The sequence below is a fragment of the Stegostoma tigrinum genome, chromosome 11, assembly GCF_030684315.1.
Source record: "Stegostoma tigrinum isolate sSteTig4 chromosome 11, sSteTig4.hap1, whole genome shotgun sequence".
NCBI lineage: Eukaryota > Metazoa > Chordata > Chondrichthyes > Orectolobiformes > Stegostomatidae > Stegostoma > Stegostoma tigrinum.
In genome coordinates, this window is record NC_081364.1 from 22,493,875 (window position 1) to 22,516,385 (window position 22,511).

The 22,511-nt window shown below is 39.0% G+C and overlaps 1 long non-coding RNA gene across 1 annotated transcript in view; it reads left to right on the forward strand.

Annotated features, from left to right (window-relative positions):
* The first annotated feature begins 6,004 nt into the window (after window positions 1-6,004).
* The window catches only part of LOC125460444 (uncharacterized), a 270,244-nt gene continuing 253,737 nt past the window's right edge, over window positions 6,005-22,511 (forward strand). Inside the window, exon 1 of the long non-coding RNA XR_007249259.2 lies at window positions 6,005-6,190. This is a non-coding gene — a long non-coding RNA (uncharacterized LOC125460444). The remainder of the gene's footprint in view (window positions 6,191-22,511) is intronic.

A 22,511-nucleotide genomic window follows, 5' to 3' on the forward strand; every position in this document is an offset into this window, starting at 1 on the left:
CTGATTTCTCTACAGAAATCTGCTGAGCCGTTTCAGCAATTTCTGCTTTTGCTTCTAATTTTCAGCACCCGCAACACTTTTGGTTTTTATTTAGTATTTAACTCACTGCTACCTGTCTTCCAGGTATGGTCGCCTTGAGGAAGTTCTGCTCCTCTCTCTGACCTCTATAGTCTCTAATGGGCCATGCTCTTTCCCTAGTTATACTTTTGGTTTTTTTTCATATTTAAGAGTCCTCTTTGGGTGTTTTTTTTCTATCTGCCAATGCTTTCTCATGCAAACTCTTAACATTTCTGGTTTCATTTTCAAGTTTGCCCTGTGCCTACTTTATTCCTTTAGGGACTCTGCCATATTGAGTTCTCACCATTTCTCATGAGCTGCTGTCTTTTTTTAAAATTATAACCTTTATGCCTCTTGTCATCCATCATTCTCTAGTCTTAACCCCACCCTTTGTATGAGCAGGACCATTTTTGACTCGTATTCTGAGATAACAAAGTGTAGAACTGGATGAACACAACAGGCCAAGCAGCATCAGAGGAGCAGGAAAGCTGACATTTCGGGCATAGACCCTTTCTGAAGAAGGGTCTAGGCCCGAAACGTCAGCTTTCCTGCTCCTCTGATGCTGCTTGGCCCGCTGTGTTCATCCAGCTCTACACCTTGATATCTCAGATTCTCCAGCATCTGCAGTTCCTACTATCTCTTGACTTGCAATCTTGCTGTTTCTTCCTTGAATGCCTCCCACTGCTCTTAACTAGATTTGCAAGGTAGCTACTCCCAGTTACACCTTATTTGGACCAAACTGTATTTTAGATAAATTAGCCTTGCCCATATTTATCTATCTATGTAACTATCCTCAGCCTGACTGAGCTGTGGGCACTATGTCCAAAATGCTCCCTGATTTTTGTTTTGCTGGCTGCCCAACATTCCTTGTCCATCCCTAGTATTGATATACCTTCCACCTGCCTAGGATCATTTCTGAATACTAGCTCCAGAAGTGGTCCCTCCTTTGTTGGGCTTTCTACGCCCTGTGTAAGAAACATTCCCACAGATATAATTTAAGAATATTTCTCCTCCACATATTGCACACTTAAAGTCTCCTGGCTAACATTTGGATAGTTAAAATCCTTTTATATTGCTACCTTATTATTCTTATGTTTGTCAGAAATTTGATTAAATCTTCCATCCTCTATCTTTCTCTAATACTCAAAACCACTTTCCACCCACAAGTGCGATGATTTACTAAATAAGTAATGTTACAACCAAGCGTGTAGGGGTGAATCAGCTCCCCTTTTGCAACCTTTCTGCAGGCTGCAACAAAGATTTGTGATCTTTTTAATGTGAGGCTATACCTCTATACAATTAAAATATAGTAAATGAATTTCAAATATGGCAATATGGAACAACAAAGATGTATTGAGTGGAAGAAAGGATAATTTCAATATGTGCTAATTCTGAGAAAAACTACACAGATGTGAAGGCAGACATACACACTAAAGTACAATGTTATAAAGGGATAGTATATGTTACAAAAAAAATGAAGGAATAAACAATTTAAAGTCTTTAGAGTGAACTTGGGCTGTGAGATTTTAATTGAAGTTTAGTTGTTTTCTTCAACCATCAGTGGTAGCATGAGATGGCACAATGGCTCAATGGTTAGCACTGCTGCCTCACAGTGTCAGGCACCCAGGTTTGATTCCACACTTGGGTTACTCTCTGTCTGGAGTTTGCACATTTTTCTCGTGTCTGCGGGGTTTCCTCTGGGTGATCTGGTTCCCTCCCATAGCCCAAAGATGTGCAGGTTAGGTGGACTGGCTGTGCTAAATTGTCCATGGTGTCCCAGGGTGTGCAGGTGAGGTGGATTAGCCATGGCAAATGCAGGGGTTGCTGGAATAGGACAGGGTGGTTGATCTGGGTGGGGAGTTCATCAAAGGCATGGTATGGGCTCGATGGGTTAAATGGTCTGCTTCCACATTTGCAGGGATTCTTATAAGTTCATGCTGCCCAGATGTTTCTCTCCAATCAGTTCTGTTCTGAGACACTTTTCTTCCTCGAGAGGCACAGGTAGCACTTATGGCTGGCTTATGTATTTCTGTGTTTGGGTTAATAGATTTCAAGCTTTATAAATGCAAGTCATGTCTACCATCTCCAATATGTGAAACTTATCATTCAAGTGTAATTCAAAATAGGGGCTGAGGACCTTTTCATGCTTGAATGTGTGGGCTAATTTTCATGACTTTTGATAAAATGTTCACGTCAGTTCAGACACTTTCTTTTATTCTATGAAGTTTGGCTAACCTGTGTTAAAGTAATTGTTGCATTTCAAGTTGTGATTTGATCCCATTTTAAATTGATTTTAGTTCATGAAAGTCAGATGACGGAGTTTGAAAATCAGCTGTCCATATTTCATATCTTCATAACTGTATACACACAGAATGAAACTGTTTCTGGTTAAAGTGGCTTTCCATTTACACCAAAATGTAATATGTGCAACTGTTCGGTACTTAGTTGAGACAGATCTGAGGAAACCATGTGTGAAAAACAATCAGACTGGAAAGCTATAAATGTTCAGTTTTCTGTCACAAAGATTCTGAATGAGTTTCATCAGACTCTCGAGGCACATTGGAGTGTTTGAGTCTGGGCAAAACAAAATAAAAAAAGTCTGAGTAATCTGATCAAATGTATGTGAAAATTTTAATGTTTTCTGTAATTTGCTCATTGTGCATGTAACGGCGTTTCTGATTATCACTCATTTTCCCAAGGGCCAGTATGACGCATAGACTGAGAAGCCCTCAACCAAACCTACATTCATTGTGGAAATGGAAGAAATTGCCTTCTTTACTGAAAGCCTGCAGGACTTCAGCTATGACTTTTAGACGCATTTATCTTGAGATGCTAATGCATTCCAGACAAATACAATTTCTGAAACTCAAGCAATTTTTACTGTGTTATTGAGGTTCAATATTGCTAGCACAATGCAAAATGATGAATTTCAAAAATCAGATTCGTTGATTATTAAACTGCAGCTATAAATGATACTTTATATTAGATGTCTTTATGCCATTTTAATTTTTTCTTATGTGTAGAACTGATATCTTTAGAAGAACTTGACCTTCAACTTTTACAAATTGCTTCTTCAGTTTAAAAATGAATTAATATCATACTCATCCAAAAAATACTTGAAAATTTAATTTTTTTTTGGTGATTTATGAACTTCTGTAAAACATGAAATGAAAACAGCAATGATCTTTTTAATGTACTGCCTTTCAATTTCAAGCCACACACATAAATTCATATTCCACGATTTGATATACCAAAAGCCTATATGGAAACTTGGCCCTAAGGAGATAATAAATAGGATTCCAATAAAACACAGTCATTTAAAAATGAAGTTTATCCAATTGATTGAGAACTATTTGTAGTCATATAAATTAGCACTAAGTTATAACACATGTTGAAGTTAACCAGAAATGAGTTGTACCAGAAACTAAAATGAGTACACGTCTACTTCATTCCTGAGCTAAATATGTCACATCCGAGAATTCTTTGCAGAATAGATGGTTTGGCTGATTTGTTTTTCAAACTTTTGAACGGCAATTAGGGATGGGCAAATATTGCTGGCCATGCTAATAATGCTCATATCTCTTGAAGAAATAAAAAAAACACAAAAACAACAAGACAAATACTGAAGAGTTAGAAGATAGTATATACACTTGCATCTTAAAAACAAGAACTTGACCACTGGCATCTTTCCATCTTCACGAAACGATGGAAATGTGAGAAATCAGATGCTTCATGTGGTGCAATTTCACAGACAAATTCATGAGAATCAGATTCAGCCACAAGTGAGGCAAATGAAGTGGTTTTGAGGTGTAGCTGTGGATTGTTGTTTTCAATGTTGGCACCTGTTGTCAAAAACTTCTAGCAGCTGATCATTGTGGTGGCACACACTGGGCCACAGATGACGCAATTACTTTCTTCTGTCGTCAGCTAGTGCATTAATTAATGTTTAAAGCCTTCGCAACACATTTAAAAATATCCTTGAAGTGGAGCTCCTTCATCCCACTGGCTGTCTGGCTCTAGCTACCTCATCCTGTAGAACATAGCTTAGATGTGAGATTGCCTTTCACCATGAATATGTATCAATGCCAACAAAGTTGCTTCTGCTTGTTGAGTGCCAAAATACCAAGGAAATTTGTCTTTGGAAGAACTGCTGCATTCATGATTTCATCCTTCGTTGAGAAGGACAAGAACTAGTGTTATCAAAAGTAAATTAGAATTGCACTTGCAATTCTAGGTCACACAACATGTCGGAGGATGAGATTTGTCCTCATAACACTGTTTCTAGTTTTACTATGCAGACTTGTATCAATTCACAAAGACAAGCAATGATGTAGATCAATACCTGTACTGTCCATAAAGATACTAACTGAGAATATGGGTTGATGGAGAACTGCAGTGCTGCCTGTCCCCAGAGAACTGATGTAAGTCTGTAACACTGTAACAGTGGCAGGTCACTATTAAATTTCTCCTGCTCAAAATCTTCAAATGTAAAAGGATAGCCAATTGACTAATGCATTGGTTCTGTAGATGACTAAGACTGTCAGAGGTAATGCATTATGACACCAACTAAGCCGATTACCAAATTGGTCAAACACTGTTATCTGGTTACCCAAGACAAAATTTCTTGCTTATGAACAAACAGGCCAACTCAGTAAAACCAAAATGGTGCACAAATGGGAGAGCACTGTGATATAAACTTTTTCAAAGGTTTCTAAAAGATAGTTTTTCATGTGTAAGAATGTGAGGAATTCAGATGTTATAAAGCATAACCTTGTCAAAGATCAATTCAGGGGGATGGATTTGCTTTAATAGCTCCTTTCCAGGTTCAAAATATTTGCTTTGCACCTTCCTTAGAATTATCAAAGGTGGGTCATGTTTGTAAAATAGCAGTATTTAATTGATGGTTTGCTGGAGGATAATTTGGATCCGATACCTCCAGCATTAAGAAACTGTATGAAAAATACATTATAAACTTAACCTCCATGCAGCCTCTGCCAATCTGATTTGTCCAAACTAAATGTAGGTTAAAATATCCGTACTTATCGCTATCGCTTTCACTTAAGCCTGTACTATTTCTTCTTGTATATCAGCCCTACAAAATTTTAACTGCTAGAAGGCCCATTACTATTCCAACAAGTGACTTCTTATCTTCACTGCTTGTTACTTCTATCCAAATTGATTCTACAGTGGAATCTTACACAGGTCTGAGGGATATGGTCAATGGTGTCATAAGTAGAAGAACTGGATGATAGATCTGACAAGGTCAACTTAACTTCTATTTTATTTTGTCCCAGCTTTTATGCAGCTAAAGATCCAGCTGATAATGGCAGAGTGCTGAAAATCAGGGGTGCACAAAAACTAGTTTAATTTATATAAAGTTCTGTAACATAAAAAAAACTCAGAGCTGTCTCACAGCTGCATGAAGAAATGCCATTCTGCAGCAGGTTTCACAACCACCTGACACCCAAAAGCACTTTTCAATCAAATGCTTTTTGAAGGGTAGTGTAGGAATTCGGAAATGTCATTAGATTTATTTGATACTGTATTGATCAGTCATCCAACCTTCTTCCATTGACATACATCATTATATGAAAAACCCACACTATTTACAAGGTTTAATCCACCAAACCTTACCGAAAGAACTCACACATTAAGAAAGGCCAGTTTTAAATATTTCAAAGGCGTTTGCCAGTTCAGCTCACCTCCCTATACCTAAAGTGGTTTGCTGCGTAGGCCATGTTTCAGTATCAGATCCTCTCCAAAAATTGCTTTGTTACTGTAGTCCAATTAAAATGGCCTGAGAAATGATTGGAAAAGAGTATTATTCAACACAGTTTTTAACATTTGTCTCTCCAATGTTTTGCCCTGGCAGATTTCATTTTTCTTTGGGATTGGCTGGGCCGTAGATGGCTTTTGTCTGAGTCATTTTTTCTTTTGGGGAGGTGGAAGGATGCTGCTTCACAGAAACATTGCTTCTCACACTAGCTCTTCTTACATGTCAGGAGATTTCTGCTGCTTTACAGCAACATCTTTGTCCAGCTAAGAACTGGCAAAACCCATGCAGAGAATGCAGATGGCCCTGGAGATTATTCAAGGACTGAATTCTAACCCAAGACCCTCCAGAGGAATTAAGGTAACACATAGCCACAGAGGCCTGGCAGATGTTCATGTTTACTGCACACACTCGGAGGAACCGTGTTTCTATAAATGTATTTGTGGGTAAAGTGGACTTTATGAAGCCTGAAGAATTACTTGTTGCACAATTGGAACATTTGCAAAAGAGATTACTTACAAGAGTTTAAAAAATGCATTTTCTGGAGTTTTTTGCTAAGTTTTGGCAGAGCTTGAGGAATTCCAAAAGAGGGAATCATATTTAGTACAAGAAGCTTATTGAAACTATTTTCAGCATATCCTAAATTACCATTATCAATAGTTGTTTTGTTATGATGCTGGAAATTTTATTCTCTAAGCATTTGTTGGTATAATGCCCGGCGTGTATGTGGTTTCCTCTGTATTAAGTGTAACTATATGACTCAGCTTTTAATCTCATTATTGTCATAATCGTAGATATTGACATGGGGTCACATATGGGTACATCAAACTTCAAGTACAATGTACTTTTTTTCAAATAAAGGGCATACAGCCAAAGGGTGACTTTGGATGTAAATTCGGTGATATCCTGGAGGGAGTTACAGTGGAATGTCCCACCTGTTGAAGTGTCAAAGAAACTTCAAAAGGAGAAAACACATTACAAACTGGTCTTGTAATCTCCTGGGGGAAACTCCAACTATGAACATGATGATAAAGAAGCAGTAGTCTGGATGGAAACATATTTCCATTCTTTTTCTCTTCAAGAGTATGCAGGGACGTGAGTTAAAAGCAATCCTTGTCTGTGTATTAGTGCCCCAACATTATAGCATATGGCCTAGTGTGCCTTCAGAGTCACACCTCTGAGAAAAGCCATTTAAACACCCCTGCACTTATGACAGAAATCATGACAAAAGAGTTTTAATTACCTATGAAGTCAATTTTAAAATTGATTGTTCCCTGACCAATGTCAATGCTACCAGTAACATCCACTGCAAGTATTTACTATTCACAAACAGTCCCTTGTACCTTTTTCTTTAAACTTTTATCCTTTTGGTCTCACTTCTTATTTCTAACCTCTGTGTTGTGTGACTATTTCTTCTTGCATGTAGTAATTACTAAACTCACTCTCTTTGTTAATTCAAGAAGCCTGATTAAATTAGCTCCTTGTAAAACATAAGTTTGCTTTGCTCTGGGAGAAAGATATCAATAAGGGAAAGGTTCCTTTGAAAACTAATTAAATCACTGTTGTGACCAACCAAGGGGGCAAGTGAACCACCGAGGAGGAGCCAATTTGGTGGTGGATAATCAAAAAATCCGGAAAAATCCTAAATCTGACACAATTAGGTTTGAGGTATCCTGTCTGGAACTGTAACGAAAGGTAAAACTCACTCAAGGTTTGTATTAATAGGATTATATCTTGCCCTCAGGAAGATAATGTCATTTACCCTGTTCGATGTGAGATGGTTATTAGCATCAAATAAATGTGATGTTAGTAAGCTCAACTTTTCTCCCTTTTTGATCAATAGAAAATGATAGTAATTCAAATAAAAGTGATTTGAAAGGGGTAATAAAAACCTTATATTCATACTAGACCCAGAAATTACATTTTTCCAGCATTGGTTTGGTGAAATGATCTTGCATACTGTTGCTATGGGATGTGGCTTCAGTGATATTAAGCATCAAACCAGAGAGGCGGTCAGAAAAGTTCAGGTATAAGCTCCAAACCCCCAAAAAACAAATTGTGAATTAACATTCCTCCATTCTAAAATATGCTGCCGTGAGGTGTACTGTTCAAAGTTACAGTCCATAGCTCTACTAATACAAAACAAATCTAGTGGTGGGTAATCAAAAAATCCAGAAAAATCCAAAATCTGACACGATCCTCTGTCCCAGAGTGTGGGAGTTTGTCCATATATCACGATACATCATGTATCGAAGATTGTGTTAAAAAACATTCAGTTCATTTTGCTTTAAGCATATTGCATACTTAACAGTACTGGAAATAATACATGAAAAGGATAGGGGCTAAAGTTTTACTAGACTCTCCCCTTTATCTCCTGGATAGCCTTTTAATTGTGGGCCAGGAATCCAACAGCTGAATAACTTCTAAATCCAGACCCCAAATCTTAACAGGGGAGATAACTTAGAAATCTTAAATTTTGGAATGCTATTTTTGTTAACTTAGCCTAATTCCCAAGGGGTGAGTTTGGTGCCCAATTCGAGTTATCAAGCACATTAGAAGGCAGGGGCTGCCTGTCAGATACAGGCGGCAAAGGAAGATGGCTGCCATCTTGGAGGCTGCAAACACCTTGCTGAGAGCAGGGGGCTCCTGACATTGCCAGCAACATCCACGGCAATGAAAGGAGCGGCACAGTGGCTTGGTGTCTCACAGTGCCAGGCCATGGGTACAATTCTAACTTTGGGCAACTGTCTGTGTGGAGTTTGCATGTTCTCCCTTTGCCTATGTGGGCTTCCACCAGGTGCTCTTGTTTCCTCCCACAGTCCAAAGATTTGCAGTTTAGGTGGATTAGTGATGCTAAGTTGCCCCATTATGTCCAGGAATGTGCAGGTTGGCAGGCTGAGATAAATTAGTAATCACTTTTGGCGTTCTGAAAGAGGAGGAGCCTGAAGAATATTAACTCTCTAGTTTTCCAAAGACCTCCCTTAGCTGCTGTCCTTCTTGAGTCCTGGTAAACTGATCATTACTATAGTTATATTACTCTCACCAGGTTGCTTGACCTGACCACCCAGAACCCCACTAGTTAAGGCTGAAGTGGCAGCAGTTATTTGAAAATGCAGTACAGATGGAGAACTATAATAACCTTATGCTTTCTGACACAGAAAGAGTTCAGTTGTTGGCCCCACCATTGGAATATATATTATTATACCAAGCAGCTTCCCGCAATTCGAACAAAATTGTTGGAGAGTCTTAAACAAACTGCCTTAGTGATGATAATTGAAGAATCAATATTGGCAAGGAGATAACACCGCTACTCCTTTTGAAAACATGTGATGGGATCTTTTTTGTTCACCTAAGAGTGCAGACAGTGTACTGGTTTAATATTTCATTCAAATGAAACTCCCAACAATGCTGTGCTCCCTCAGGATTGCACAGGATTTGTGAGACTGAAATGATTTAAAGGGATGGAATATATCAAAATGTGAGTCAACTAAATTATGTCTTGAAAATGGTTCTTTGTAAATATGCTAATTATAAATGAAAAATTTCAGCAACTTACTTTTGCAGTGTCCCCAAACTATTATTGCATTTTTTAAAACAAAAGCACTAATGTGCACAAAATATTAAGAGATATGGGCCAAATGCAGGCATATGGAGTTAGGAGATCAGCTATGATCTCATTAAATGGTAGAGCAGGCTCAAGAGGCTGAAAGACTGACGCATAGAGCTGTACAGCACGAAAACAGATCCTTCGGTCCAACTTGTCCATGCCAACCAGATATCCTAAATTAACCTAGTCCCATTTGTCAGCATTTGGCCCATATCTCTCTAAACCCTTCCTATTCATAAACCCATCCAGATGCCTTCCAAATGTTCTGATTATACTAGTCTCCATACTTCCTCTGGCAGTTCATTCCATACTAGCACCACTCTCTGTGTGAAAAGGTTACCCCTTAGGTCCCCTTTAAATCTTCCCCTCTCATCTTAAACCTCTGCTCCTATGTAAGACATATTCATACGTACAAGATTTATTCCTCAGCCTGCGGCATCCATTCCGTAAGGCCATAAGACTAAGGAGCAGAAATAGACCATTCAGAAAATCGGTGAGATTCCATAAGATCATGGCTGATCTGATAATCCCCAGCTCCATTTTGTTGCCTATTTCCTATAATCGTTCAGTCACTTAGTTTTTAAAAGCTAACTCGGCCTTTAATGTAATTAAAAACCTAGCCTTGACAATAAAGATTTACACAGATTCACTAAGCCCTGAGAGAAGAAATTCCTCCTCATCTCTGCTATAAGTAGACAACCCCTTATTTGGTGTTTGTGTCATCTGGTCGTAGACTCTCCCAGAAATGGAAACAAATGTTCTGCATCTACCCTGTCAATCTCCCTAAGAATCTTGTATATTTCAAATAAAGTCACCCCTCATTCTACATTCCAATCAAGTACTTCTGGTTGGGATTAGCCCATAAAGCACAAACTAGGATCAAATCTGGCTTTGATCAACAGTCTGTGTCGCTCATTAGCACGCTGCACATCAGCATGGGATCTATTACCAGTTTGAAGCAAACACAAGGATTAGTCCTCATATTTAAAACTGAATGCAGCGTGCTAAATTCCTCAGCTTTCCCTTATGTTATCAGTGACAATGTTACAGGAAAGAAAGTAACACATTGTAGCAAATTTGTATTTGAGTCAGATCTATTGAAGTCTTTGTAGCTGGCATTCAAGCAGTATAAACTTCACAAAAATACAACAGAGCCTTTTACTGACTTTTAATTTGTCGCTTATAGGCCTAAATACTTCAAAGAAATGAAATGGCAAGTTACATAACAAACCAAACTTGATCATAAATCCCAATATTTGATAGATAGCAGTAGTCAGGGAACATAGTTGATCCTTATATGGTCCCTTTAAGGGATTGTTTCCATTTAGAGACTAAATATTTCAAATGTAAATGAATCAGAAGTCAGCTTATGTAACTGTTGCTTTTACATTCCAACCTCCTTTTCATAAATGCCAAGATACTTTGAACAAGTGTAATCAAAACAGATAATAATAATACACCATAATTCAGCCTTTGGTTGTACAGTAACCCTTTCACTGGTTCATTCCCGTCACCCTCAATAACTCCACTGCAAAACAATAAAATCTGCAGAACCCCAAAGTATTGTGGCAAATACCCAGATGCTTCTTGGACAATACAAGCACCAGCAGTGCGCCAAGCTAACCATCAGTTAGTGGTCAGGTTAAACTCAGGTCAGCTCATTCAAGGACATGTTCTGCACTCCAGGCATCTACTACATAATGGAGATTATTCCAGGTTGATGGTTCCTTCAGCTGTTTGATACAGGAATTTAGGCTCAAAGTTCTTGAATTTTGGCATTTTACTAGCTCGTGTGCAGTGTGAGACAATGCTGAAGGAGTCTGCATTCTGCCTTTGCACAGTGCTTGGCTGAGTGGGTTACAGCACACCTCAAAGGGTATTATTAATCCATAGATAGTCTGCAGAAGTAGTCCTCCGATGGCAAGTTCCCAAGCTTGAGGCATAGATTCTGCAATGAATACTTGGACTGGAAATCTGCAGATTTGGCTCCAACTTACATCATTCTATATTATCCAGATTCATCATTTTAAGCAATTAGATAATGCAATATTTGAATAAATTCACTGATTTGTGGCACTCTCCTTGTACTCTAATGTCTCACTACTGCTCCTCCTCTCCTCTTATACAATAGTTCTCCTTAAAAGCACTTCTTTGATTAAGGCTTTGGCGTGACTTAATGTGCAATTTTGTACAACAACATTATTGTGTGTTACAAGATTTTGTTAAGGCATTATAGATATGAAAACTATTTTTTTTGTTGCAACAAGAGAGTGCCTGATACAGCAAGTAGCAGGAACTGGTGAAGATGACAAAGATGCCAGTTAGATAAAGTTACATTTCTAACACTTAACTGCACTACCCAGCTGACTGACAAGGAGTTACTATTAAGGCTTGAATATCTGTTGTATTCCAATGTGCTAGTGGTAGCAGGACTATTCACTAAATTGATGCAAAGTGGTAGCAGTCCCCCTCCATCTCTACACACTGCAGCTATCTTTCTCATTATCCATTCCTGCTAGGGAACTACGTAGAATGATCAACTATTTAGGAAGCAGTGAGTACACACCATACAGTCTTAGCAAGACATAATGCTGAGGTAAAAAATACATCTCACCCACACTAAAATTTGTTCTCAGTTTGAAAAAAATTCATGATGCAAGTGTCGCTACAGTTGAAAATATAATCAATCAAAATACCTTCCAGCACTGGTGTATAATGTCCTTTAGTGATTGTATCTGATAATATGCTAAGCTCAACCAATTGCCTGCTACAGGACTTTATGAGTGATAACTCATTTTGGTTAACAGAGCTGTACTTACTTTTGTGGTGCGACGTCCATGTCTGATAAATATTGAGTCCGTTTACTGAAGCAGAATGTGATTTGCTTGGTATGTTGTGATCATATTGAAGGTGGCAAGAGGTGGAAATTTGAACTACGGGTTTGGGTCCAGAGAGAAAGATCAGCTTTCACATAGTGATACATATCTCTACAGAACATTGTGTGGGTGTTTCACATCTTCACTTTCAAATCTTTAGTTCATTTAGACCTGATTCGTGTTCTCCTGTTGACATCTTTATTTACAGGCAGGAGAGTATTCCCCACATTCTAAATCTGTTCGCATTTCCCTTGAAATTGCCCGTGACTGTTCTTAGATTGATACAAGGGATTACCATCACTGAATTTCCCAATTTTCTTTCTCCCAAAAGACTAGGAGGATATGTACATAATTTTGTGCACACAAGAGACTCCCTGTCTCTACAAAAGGAGTGCATTGTCTATTATTAAACTACTGTAACACTCTGAGGCTTGATGACTGCAAAGAGAGATCAGTATTCATCATTGTATATTGTATTTGTCAACACAATGAACACTGAGACTTGAATTCCACATGGATTCACTTAGTGCTGCAAGAGTCAAAATCAACAAGTTCTTGCTTGTCCCCTGTTTCCATAATGTCAGGAATTATACGAGTTAATGCATTGGTACGGTGGTATGTTTTGCTGACGCGGTTTTGAGAGCAGTCTCTTCTGATACAACACAGTTGTTTGCATGATTGTGCAAATTGATCACACAATAGTGATGCCTGAAGCAAAGTGCTGGGTGAATCTGGATTGGGACACACAGGTGTTAGCTTGCCTTGCCTGAGAATGTTGCTTCATCTCACTATGGCGCAACCCAGGCCTTTATATTTCCAGAGTTTTGTCACGACAACAACTTTAGCAGAAAAATATTATATCATGGTCTAGACTTGTTTTTACAAGATCTCTGAATTATTTACGATTATGTTATTGTGTTGCACAACCCTAAGTTCTCTTATCTCATTGAAATCGTAACATTTATGCCATTTATATGAGGTTGGCACTCATTCCTTGGACATTTGTTTGACATCTGGGATGTGAACTCTGCTTCTATCATTTATTTGGGCCTAAATGAACTTTATTTAAATGCTGACATGGGGTGTGCCTGAATCATCTAAAATGTGGCACTAAATTTAACAACCCTGCATTACTTTTTGCAATATAAATTAACTTACCACATGTAAAGATATAAAAAACTGATTCAGAATCACAGGAACTGGGTGGTGCAATGGATTTTCACACTGTTCATTCAACTCAAGGATATGAGGTCAAATAATTCAAGTTCCTGGGATTAAATCGATGACTATGAAAGCCTGTCAGCTGTGAAGCTTTTACCTTAAGTCAGTAAGTCAGCTTTCAGGTCCAAGACCAATGCAAACATTGACCATATTACAGTACAATGACCATTTCAATGTGACACTTAAATCGATAAATGTGTGAGGATATGAAATGTAAAGTCACAAGTGAAAATTGTGCAACTGTTATATTTATGGTTACCTTGTGATATTGGAAAAGATGGAGGGAACATCATTCTGAATCTCTACCAGACCCAGGGGTACTTGACACTGGCAATAGTTGCAGGAAGTATAACTTTTGTTCTCACACATTAATATGATCTGCATATCTAAACTCAAAGAAAGTAGCCTCTACTCAACAGCAAATCCACTCTCTACTCGAGAACATTACAATTCCCACAAATGGAGTATCAATGACATCCTAGTACATGACTGGGGGGGGGTCACCCAAATCAGACTGTGTATTGTAATGCGAATGAATGGATCTAGCAAAATGTCACTGCAGCAGTCAAGTCAATCTACCTGGCAACACAGTTCTGTAACTTGGCTGGTCAATTTGGTCTGAACTGTATAACTGCCGTGTGCAAAAGAAGAAGGCTTAATATGCTTTAAGCCCAAAACATAATTAATAACTATAATAAACCAGAATATTAATCATGGACCAATACAGTGAAGTGCCTTATGTTATTTTTTAATATATTTGTTTTATATACTTTTATAGTTGGTTTATCTGCAATTGGGACCACAACATTCTGTGCTGCCAGTTAGTATATATTCTTCCTTGGACAATACCTAGGAGAAGAGCTAGACAGTTAACTGAAAATTCCTAGTGGCTAGATCAAGAAGGGCAGAGATCACATTATGCAACTATTACCTACCTGATCTAATGGCAACAAGGGGATCAATATTGAGGATATGGTGTCTACTTGAGAGGAAAGGTAGACATATTTATTAAAATTACTGACAGATAGGTAAGTCAATGTCTCACTCTAAACACCTCTAACAACCTGAAAATTAGAGGTTCAATCCGCATTTCCTGAAACCTGCTCAAATTACTTTATTCATCTCCTTTGGTGAAATGTTATTATCACTGGCTTTAATATTAGGGAGAAAGTCAATTGTTAACAATAACTGTTCCTGCAAATTAATATTAATATGATCATTGCCTCTCTATTCAGCAAAACACTTACACTTCTTATGGCTAATGTGCAAAATCTGTCTGCAATTACAATATTTTGCTTTTCTATTTAATCACGAGCATTCCAGGTTTATGTAACATTGTGTGAAAGAAACAGTATGAATTCATGTCATTGAATCAAGATTTTGGCTCCTTAACTCAAAGCATTCTAACACAACTATCCAATCAACAGAAGTAGGCAGGTACCAGATCTTTTAACCATGTTTTAGCTGTGCACTCTGAGTTGATGAAAGCGTTAAGTTTCCTTATCTGAAATCATCTCTATTTCCTCAGAAAACCTGGTGAATGTGGAAAATTACCTGATACCTTTTTCTTCCAATTCGTAAAGAATGAAGAAGTTTGGATTACTGCTGTAGCATTTTCTTACGATAAAACAGGAAAAGAATAATCTTCCTTCTGGTATTGTTGTTGTTCATTCATAAAGCAAAGTTAAATGGTATAGGGCAAACAAAGCAAAACCAGTTTTTTCAGTTATGATTAAGACAGGTATTTCCTGCATGTAACTCATTGAGAAAATGACTCAGAGAAAAAGGTCCATTATTCCTTCGTAGAGAGATTAAGTGGTGGTTTGACCTGGGGATTTTGTGGGAAGTACAGCCAGAACAGTAGAGGATAAATCTTCAGAGATTACACAAAGGCTTTTTAAGGTCACACCACATTGGGTGGACAATGTTCTCATGAACTCTGCTACACAAAAAGATGTACATGAATTGGAGATAAGAGCAAGAGGAATAGTCCTGGAAGAAGTTTAACTATTAGAGAAGATCAGGCTGTATAATTTAGAGAGAATATTAAGGATTATTTCCCCAAAGAATACAAAATATTAAATGGCATAAAGTAACCCAGAATGTTATGTCAAAAACCTCTGGTGGTAAAATTAGATTACATAAATTAATTTATTGAAAAGTACGTTTGAAACATAGTGTAGAAAGAGATAATAGGAACTGCCGATGCTGGAGAATCTGAGATAACATGGTGTGAAGCTGGATGAACACAGCAGGCCAAGCAACATCGGAAGAGCAGGAAAGCTTGACGTTTTGGGTCGGGACCCTTCTTCATAAAGAAGGGCCCTGACCCGAAATGTCAAGCTTTCCTGCTCCTCTGATGCTGCTTGGCCTGCTTTGTTCATTCAGCTTCCCACCATGTTATCTCAGAGTATAGAAAGAGCTTATTTTCTCCAAAGATTCTTCCAGACAGGATTGCCAGAAAGAAATACCAGTAAAAATTCAAAAATATAGTTGAATATTAAATTTAGCCAATTAAACTATAATGATTGGTGTTTCAATAAGCCAAGTGATCTTTTAATAAGAATATAAGAAATATGAGCTAAATAAACCATTTGGGTCTTTGAGCCAACTTCATAGTTAGTCTGATTGTAGCCCCTTAAGTCCACTTTGCTGACTGTCCTGCAAAACACTTGACTCCCTTAACTGAAGAATATACCTAACTCAGTTGAATATTTATACGGGGGGGGGGGTAAAGAAATAATGGACCCCCAGTCTGGACCCTATCCCAAGCACAACATCCCCACCACCCCAGTCCCCCAACTCAACACAGCATTCCAGCTCCCTACTTCTGGGCCAGACATAACAGACCCAGACATGGTCCTCGTCCAAAGTAAAGTGATCTGCCCATTGGTCCCCCAAATTGAGCACAGTGGCCCCAATCCAAACTGGGCACATCAGTCCTATCCACAGTTTGGGTACAAAAGGTTCCTTGTAGAGTCCTGGGTCCTGGTTATTGGGCCCTGACGTACCTCTGCTATCCTGGACATTGTAAATAATGGCCAACTTTTTACTGAGGTGGGGAATACCAAAGAAAAGAACTATCTCCGCATCTAACTTGGCAAGGTTTGTATTTACATCAATGAGACCACCACTCAACTCCAATTTGCATGTATCCAAACTGCTCAAACCTTCTGGCTAAGACAATTTCTTCATCCCCAGGAATCAGCCCAGTGAACCTTTTCTGAACTGCCTCCAATGGGCGTGTTTGGTTGCGAATCCTATCAGATCACACGGATTGGTTGGAGCAGCAGTTAGAGGCAATGAAGAATTTACGGGAGCTGGGGGTGTAATGGATGACTGTCCCAGAGAGGGAGATAAACCAAAGATACAGTCAGGATCAGAGATAATGGGAACTGCAGATGCTGGAGAATCCGAGAAAACAAAGTGTGGAGCTGGATGGACACAGCAGGCCAAGCAGTATCAGAGGAGCACAAAAACTGACGTTTCTGGCCTAGACCCTTCATCCGAAAAGGATGACCCTTTTCTGATGGAGGGTCTAGGCCTGACATGTCAGCTTTTGTGCTCCTAAGATGCTGCTTGGCCTGCTGTGTCCATCCAGCTCCACACTTTGATACAGTCAGGATGATGGGTTACCTCCAGGAAAGGTAAGGGGGTAGGCAGGTAGTGCAGGAGTCTCCTGTGGCTATCCCCATCTCAAATAAGTGTGCGGGTTTCAGAAAATATTGGGGGCGATGACCTCTTAGGGGAATGTAGTGCTGACAGCCAGGTTTCTGGTACTGAGTAAAATCTGAAAGAACTGCAGATGCTGTAAATCAGGAACAAAAACAGAAGTTGCTGGAAAAGCTCAGCAAGTGTGGCAGCATCTGTGAAGAAAATATCAGAGTTAATGTTTCGGGTCTGGTGACCCTACCTCAGAAGTGTCCAGTGACCGTTCCTCCTCAGACCCTTCTGAGGTAGGCTCACTAGACCTGAAAAATTGCCTCTGATATTTTCTTCACAGATGCTGCCAGACCTGCTGAGTTTTTCCAGAAACTTCTGTTTTTGTTTTTGGCACTGATACTGGCTGTAATGTAATGCAGGGTAAGTCAGGTGCCAAGTGATCCATAATGTTAGGGGACTCTCTAACCAGAGGCACAGATGCTTCTGCAGCTGACAGCGAGACATCAGAATAGAGTGTTACCCCTTTGAGCCAGATCAAGGATGTCTCAGAGAGGGTGCAGAATATTCTCAAAGGGGAGTGGTAGTAACAGGAGTTCATTGTACACATTGCAACTGAATACATATGAAGAGAAAGGATGAGAGTCTGAGGAGAGAATATCAGAAGTTAGGCAGGAATTTAAAAAGGAGGCCCTCAAGGGTAGAAATATCTGGATTTCTCCTGGTGCCATGAGTCAGTGAGAGTTGGAATAGGAGGATGGAACAGATGAATGCATGGCTGAGGAACTGGTGCATGGGAGAAGGATTCACATTTTTGGATCATTGAAATCTCTTCTGGCATAGAAGTCACCCGTTTAAGAAGGAGGAATTGCATCTGAATTGGAAGGGGAGCACAGGGGGTTTGGTTTTGAAGCGATAGTTGCGTTCCTGTGCAACATTGCGTTATAGAAAATCGTGCTATAGAAATAATGGGTCCTATGCAAAAAGTGGGGATAGGGACCCAAAGGACACAACAATCATATTTGGAAACATTTGGCCTCAGTCGTGTAGCTTCATTCTCATAGCTGCAGTTACAGACAGGTGATGCTGCAAAAAGACAATACAGTTATGACTCTGACCTTGCATTTGCAGTGAAGTGATAGCTGGGCTTTAAATAGACTTCTGCCACCGGAAATCCTAGCAATAGTCAGTACTGCATGATGATACATGCATGATCCAGAAGAGGTGAGCAGTGCAAAATTGTGTGAGATAGAGCTCACAGCCAGCAACCCTCCTTGAAACTCCCCTGAAATTGACACGTCGGTAATTTTTAGTAAAATTCCCTCCTCCACTTAAATGCTGCTCCGACCTAACATTCTATAGCAACAGCCATCTGGATAGATTTTCAGATAAGTGAAGCAGAAGAATCTGACCTTTCTTTCCTGTGCAGCCCATTGGCATTGAAGCTAATTGTAGGATTAAAATGCTCCGTAAACCTGAGTAACATTGCCTTCAAAATAGTGCTGGAAAAGAGCAGGTTGTAACACAGCCAAATGTTGGAATAAATGATTTACATGAGCAAGTTCAAAAATTATTAATTATTAAATATATAACAAAATCTAGATAAAATTACTACACACAAAGATGTATGTTTAACAGCAATCGTATTATTTTAAACTACACTTCATTTTTTACATATATCATCAATTTAGCATTGGAGTCAGTTCTTCTATTTAAATGAGCTGCATTTTTAAATAATGCTGATGCACTTAATGTGATCAACATAAACCCTTCAAGCTAAGATTTCACATATTTTCCTAATGAGACGGTTGTTCCCTGTGCGATATTATATTTGAGGCATATGGCATGCAATTCAAGCTTGTTGGAATCACGTTAAAGCCAACACAAAGTTCGCGTTTTACAAATACTGTTCCCCTATTTGTCAATCACGTCATAGCCAATTTCCGTTGCCAGAGCATGTGTTATAGAAAAAGCTCCCTGTAATATACTGGTGGAGAAATTTGCTAGAGCTGCTCAGGACAATTTAAATGAGCGAGGATGAGGGGTGATGTTGTGAGTGGGACCCAGGGAGATAGTGAGGAAAGAGAACAGTCTGAGACTTGTACGGTTGGGAAAAGGAGCGAGTCAAATAACCAGGGCAGGCAGGACCAAAGCAGAGAATGAGGTAGGCTTGATAAATTAAACTGCATTTATTTCAATGCAAGAGGCCTAACAGGTAAGGCAGATAAACTCAGGGCATGGTTGGGAACATGGAACTGAAATATCGCAGCAATTATAGAGATGTGGCTCAGGGATGGACAGGGCTGGCAGTTTAATGTTCCAGGAAATAGATGCTATAGGAAGGATAGAAAGAAAGGGGGGCAAAAGGGGAGGGGGAATGGCATTTTTGATTAAGAATAACATTACAGCTGTACTTAGGGAGAATATTCTTGGGAATATGTACAGGTAAGTTATTTAGGTGGAACTGAGCAATAAGTAGGGATGATCACCTTAATGGGATTGTACTATAGACTCCCCCGGTAGTCAGCAGGAAATTGAGAGGCAAATTTGTAAGGAGATCTCAGTTATCTGTAAGAATAATAGGGTGGTTATGGTAAGGGATTTTCACTTTCAAACATAGATAGGGACTGCCATAGTGTTAAAGGCTTGGATGGAGAGGAATTTGTTCAGTATGTACAAGAAAATTTTCTGATTCAGTATTTTGATGTAACTACTAGAGAAGGTGCAAAACCTGACCTACTCTTGGGATCGAGTGAGTTCCTCGGACAGTAGAAGAGGCAGTAGGAGTATACATAAGAGGGAAATCAGGAGGGCAAAAAGCGGGCATGAGATAACTTAGGTGAATAGAGTTAAGGCGAATCCAAAGGGATTCTACAAACACATTAAGGACTAAAGGGTACCTAAGGAAAGAATAGGGCCCCTTAAAGATCAGCAAAGCTGCCTATGTGTGGAACTGCCGGAGATACCTAAAATGTATGTGCACCACTGTTTACTGTGGAGAAGGACATGGAAGATGTAGAACATGGAGAAATAAATAACGACATTTTGAAACATGTCCGTAATGCAGAGGAGGGATGGCTGGACAATTTAAAATGCATAAAAGTGGATAAATTCCTTGGACCTGATCAGGTTTACCCTAGAACTCTGTGGGAAGCTAGGGAAGAGATTGCTGTGCCCCTTGCTGAGATATTTGTATCATCAAAAGCTACAGGTCAGGTGCCAGAGACAGATGCTGTGAAAATTGAAAGGTTCAGAAAAGATTTACAAAGACATTGCAAGGGTTGAAGCTATAGGAAGAGAGTGAATAGGTTGAGGATATTTTCCCTAGGGTGTCAGAGGCCGAGGGGTGACCTTAAAGAGGCTTATAAAAGCATGAGGTCCATAGATAGGGTGAATAGACAAGGTCTTTTCCCGGTGTCAGGGAGTTCAAAGCTAGAGACCACAGGTTTAATTGAGGGGGGAAGATTTAAAAGGGACCTAAGGGCAACTTTTTCACGTGGAGGGTGGTGCAAGTATGGAATGATTTGTGAGAGGAAGTGATGGAGGCTGATACAAATTCAACATTTAAAAGACATCTGGATATGTATATGAATAGTAAGGGCTTAAGGGGATATGGGCTAAGTGCTGGCAAATGAGGCTAGATTAATTTTTAATATCTGGTCGGCATGCATGAGTTAGACCAAAGGGATTGTTTTTGTAGTGTATATCTCTATGACTCTGTGACTCTATATCCTTCCTTAAGGAGATGCAAACTGTATACAGTATTGTAGGCATGGTTTTATCAATGTCCTTTATGGTGTAAAGACATTTCTACTTTTAAAGCCCACCAGCTTTGCAATGAGGCAATTTCATTTGACTTCCTAATTACTTGCTGCATCTGAATGCTAACTTGTTTTGATTCACATTTGAGGTGACTCAGATCCCTCCATACTGCACATTCTTAGCTTTCTCTATGTTTAAGTATCAAACGGCATCTGATATCATGATGTAAAATCAACATATTTAATGAAGTTGTAAAGTATTTTACTATTTATTATATATTTCCTTTGGTATTCTCTTCATGCCAGGTGATCATTTATTAGTGTCCACAAAGTCATTCCAGAGAGTAGGATGGTTCTTTTTACTGAGTTTCTTTTTGTCTGATTGTAGTCACGCCGTGTGTTTGGCAGGAAACGAAGATGATTCAAGGTGAATGACTGAAAGGAATGTGAGGACCAACTGAGTAGAGAGCAACGAAACATGCTGTCTCATTGAGAATCAGGTGAAGGGACAATCCTGAAACAGGCAGTAAGCAGCACCTTGAGATGCAGAGGATCCTGGGACAGGTGGTATTCAGCACCTTGAGATGCAGAGGATCCTGGGACAGACAGTCAGCAGCTCCTTGAGGAAGTTGAGTGTCTGGTAGCAAGACTGTAAGAAATGAATGATTGAATTACTTATCTAATTCTGAAGTGGTAACATTTACATCCAAGAAATACCTGTGATCTTTTGAAATGAGTGAATAGGTTGATGGATGTATTAACTAAGGTTAATTGAATTTGAATTGGTTGAATATAATAGGAGTTAATAATCAATGGGTGTCAGTTTTATTGGGTGTGGCTAAATGTAGTAATGTTGTCATGTAAAATTGTGGACTGGAATTCTGTTTAAATGCAATTTTCTTTTTAGAGTATAACATCAAGAAAGGTTCCATTAAACTGCTAAATGTTGCTCATTTATTAATAGAGAGAGGCAGAAAGACTGTAGTCCAGTTACATAAGCATCTGTCAAAAAGGAAACATTACTAAAGCTGCCAGTATGTCTTTTTGAAAGACAAATTGTGTTTACATCGACAAATTATTGGAGCTCTGAGAAAGTAAGATGTGCTGTGGATGAGGGGGTACAAGTTTTTGTTTTATATTTAAGTTTCCAGAAGACATTTGATAAAGTGGCACCTCATGTTGCGAAAGATAAAATGTTTGAAAGGTAACATTGACATTGACTGAAGGGTGGCTGCCCAGTGGGAAACAGATTATAGGCATTTGGGTCCACTTTATGGTTGGCAAAGTGTAACAAGTAGTGTCACACAGGGATAAGTTCCAAGACCACAGCCGTTTACAATATTTGTAAATGAATAAGATAATGGAACTGAAGATATACTTGCTAAATTTACTGATGGCACAAAAATAGTTAGGAAAGTAGGTTGTGAGGAGGATAGAAAGAGGCCACAGCGGAACATAGATAGGTTAAGTGAGTGGTCAAAGATCTTGCCAATGGAGCACACTGTGATAAAATGTGAATTTGTTGATTTTGGCAGTAACAATAAGAAGTAAATATA